Here is a 3,732-nt window from a genome sequence, read left to right as displayed (position 1 = left end):
TCCAATTCCTATGCTTTTCAGTCATTTCGTAAAATACATGTTACCTTGTATGAGATTTTTAGAACACCGCGCACAAAAAATATACGATGTACACTAGAGTTTTCCTTTCAGAGGGAGAGTTAATAGTTACAATTACCCCTCCGACATCCCCCAACACGATATTATCCGAGCAATTACCCCTCGTCTAGTTATGGATAAGTTAGGACTAGGGTTAGGTTAGGGTTAGGGCTAGTTGTAGGGTTAAATGTAGATTTAGAGTTGGAGTTAGGGGTTTTGTTAGGGTTAGCTATAGGCTTGGAGTTTGGGGTTAAGATCAGGGGTCTTCAGCATCGGTGGGGGGGGGGGGGGGGGATTTGACAGGGTGGTAATGTCCTAGACCCGAAGCTGACACATATCATTATCATCAATAGAACTAGACTTGCCCAAAACATGAACAACCAAACGTTTTTGTGATAGTTGAAAAAGGAGAATGGAGCAAGATATTTTCAACTAGAGGCTTCTGAAAACACAGTTTCCAATAAAAGTTATTGACTATGGTTATAGGAAATTGACAATAGATGTTGATTGAAATTAACATTCTAATGATTTCAGGCAATTAAATCCATGTTTCAAACATTGATAATTTGTTGCCAAGATAATGATTTGGAGTCAAAAAGCCATTTATACCTATATTTGACAAGAATTTAACGCTGGCTACAATGCAAAACCAAGCTTGAATATAGGCAAATGATAGCAAGAGCTCACATTTAGGGATTACATCAAAGAGATATCACCTCAAGACCTGTTCGTAGAGGCAAGAATTTCACTTCAACCCCACCAGAAGTTGATAAATCAAAGGAAGAAAAACGCAGGAGTTATGCACAATGTGCAAAAGAAAAGATTGAGAAGAGAGCGGACATTATGTGTTATATCTGCCATGTATGTTATATAACATCACGTAACTGCTTCCAAAAGCTCCATTCATAGATGACTATACACTCATAAAGGACATAAATGTGTTCTCAATACTGATATTTTCAATTTCTAATGTACCAGAACAACTAACACGTTAGATCACTTTTAGAATTAACATATTGACATAACCTATTTTCGATAATTTTCCCTTGAGGACCGTAGGGACACATATGTCCCATGCTGTATCTCAAAAACTATTTACAATAACGGAAAACCGTTAACAATTTTGAAATCTACGTGTCGTTTTACTACTAAATGTGTGCACAGATCTTTGAAATTATGCCTGTGGTCCTGAAAGGGCTAAACTTTGATTATAAAGAATAATTAGTAAACAGTACGTTTGGTGTTTGAACAAATAGATAAAAGGTAGTACTAGTACTCTTGTTTTAGCTACCTACTGCATTGCTAATTATTATTATATTGATATAATTATTTGTTTCCAACATTAAAACAAACTAATTAAAAGTATCCCCCCCCCCAATGTGTTTTTTGTCATCTCAGGATAGTAATTGATACTAAGGGAAGTAATTCGTACTTTTTTTCAATTAGAATGTTTTGTCAAGGGTGATACATTTAATTCATTTTGTTCTTTGCACATTACGTCAATTAAAACTAAGTTGGAAACTACACTTTTTTTTTATTAGCAATATTGAATTTTTTTTATCATCAATCTAGATTTTTAGTACAAGAATTAACACTAAAAATATTACACAATGGCGATAAAAGTTTTTTTTTTTAATATATGCATGCCTCCCACAAACATGTTACATACATAGAGCCCATTTTATAGATCATTTCTTTATTCTATACTTTACTCTATCTATTATGTCTTTCAATTGATATTTGTTTTTCTTTAATGTTGTAATTAAAGTTTATCATTATATGATTAACATAAGCATTCCAAGTGTTTGCTAATAATTATTTTTAAAATGGTTTTTGTCACTACCCAGGCTTCTCCATTTGATGGCAACATCGTAGCATCAGCATCTTATGACTTTACTGTCAAGTAAGTTTTTCTATAATTAATATTATCAACTTTTCTGTAACTGTATTGTAAGTCTAGCAAGCAAGTTTGCCTTTTCCTAAGGTTGTGGGACGTTGAAAACACGCGCTGCCTCAACACAACACAACACCATACAGAGTTTACTTATGGTCTAGATTTCAATCTTCATGTTCCTGGTCAGGTAAATCTTCTCTTGTCTAGTGGTTACACTAGTTGCAGCACACAATTGTTACAACTTTTTGTTTTCTCTAGCAGTTATACTTATACTAGTTGCAGTAACCAAAATTATTTCTTGTATTGTAGATGGCAGATTGTAGTTGGGATGAAAGTGTACATGTCTTCCAGTTTTTCTGATACATCACTCCTGGTTTTCAAGTTGGAAATAAACGAAAGAAATGGCTGTAAAATTTCATGAGTTTGTTTTGTAATGTACATATACTTTATATAGGCATGAGTACAACAATCAATAGCCACTCCTCTTTACCAAACTCACAATGAAAATCCCAACTTTAAGTTACCAGTTTTTAAAAAAAATGGGTTTCTTAACTTAAACCATGGTTGGATTTCCCCCCTTTTTACTTTCTGTTAGTGTTATACAGAGTATAGAGGAAGTATTGTAATCGTGCACACAATCACATGAAAATTTTTACACCCCAGTACTTCATCATATACGGAGTATCCAGACTTATTTTAATCGGGCAAAAATAATAAAAGATTATTTATCAAAATCGCAGCGTTCTTTGTAATTCTGGCTGTGTATGTCTGTAAACACAATAACTTGAGAACCGTTACAGCTAGATTGTCAAATTTCGGGTGTTGGGAAATTGCGAGACGCGAAAAGGCGAGGCGGGAAAATGCGAGAAGATAATGCGAGACACCTGCGGAATCAAGGGTAAATAGCGAGACACCTTTTGCGGAAAAAGTTTTTTCTCATGTTTTTTCCATCTTTATTTAAATTATTTTTTTTGTTTTAAAATAAACAAGCATGAAGCCATACACTATAACACGAGTGTTGTATGTTGTTATTTTTTTATCTAGATTTTATTATATCGATAGATAGATACTATGAAGATAGGTAGATCTTCTATATCTAGATCTATTAAAAAATCCTAACATCGTTCCTGTGCTACTGTCATCGCCCGCTCTCGTTAGCGAGAGGAAAATCCCGTCTCAGTCGATATTAATTTTAAATATCTAGCCTGCTCATGTTTATACAAACGTGTGAATTTGGTATAATCTTGTCAGCAGGAGAGATATTCTGCAACATGTATTCATGGATTGTTTTACTTGCAGAAAGTGTAAAAGTATAAACAATTCTAAAAAGTGTAATTTATTTTTTATTAAGTAATTTTAATTACAAACAAAATTTACAAACAAAATCTTCTGAAACAGTCTTATCACTACTCAAACACACCTCGTCACACCATCTTTCACACATAGTACATCCAATCCAGTTCATTAGACTTCCATTTATACTGTGCTAACACAGCACAAGAATATGAACACCATGAAAAAAAAATGTGCGTCTGTAAATAATCTGAATAAAGTCCGCTATCGACAAAACAACCATTTAATAGCTAAAAGGGGTCATCCATAAATGACGTCACGCTTTTTGACGATTTTAACCCCCTCCCCTCCATCACACATTTTCACAAAAATCCAGACCCCCCCCCCCCACTAAAATGACGTCACACCTCAGCCTACAACCCCCTCAAAATTGCAGTTGAATTATTTTTTTTTAAACATCGATATTTTCTAATTTCTGTCAAAATAGA

At 34.0% G+C, this 3,732-nt stretch overlaps 1 long non-coding RNA gene across 1 annotated transcript; it reads left to right on the top strand.

The window, feature by feature from the left end:
- Positions 1-1,902: 1,902 nt before the first annotated feature.
- On the top strand, positions 1,903-2,934 carry LOC131954238 (uncharacterized). The gene is made up of 3 exons (XR_009388747.1): positions 1,903-1,960; positions 2,042-2,138; positions 2,261-2,934. It is a non-coding gene; the product is annotated as an uncharacterized LOC131954238 (long non-coding RNA).
- Positions 2,935-3,732: the final 798 nt, after the last annotated feature.

This window comes from Physella acuta, unplaced genomic scaffold (assembly GCF_028476545.2).
Source record: "Physella acuta isolate Inbredline_101_S28 unplaced genomic scaffold, ASM2847654v3 ptg000982l, whole genome shotgun sequence".
Lineage (NCBI taxonomy): Eukaryota > Metazoa > Mollusca > Gastropoda > Physidae > Physella > Physella acuta.
This window is presented reverse-complemented; position numbering and strand designations above follow the sequence as displayed.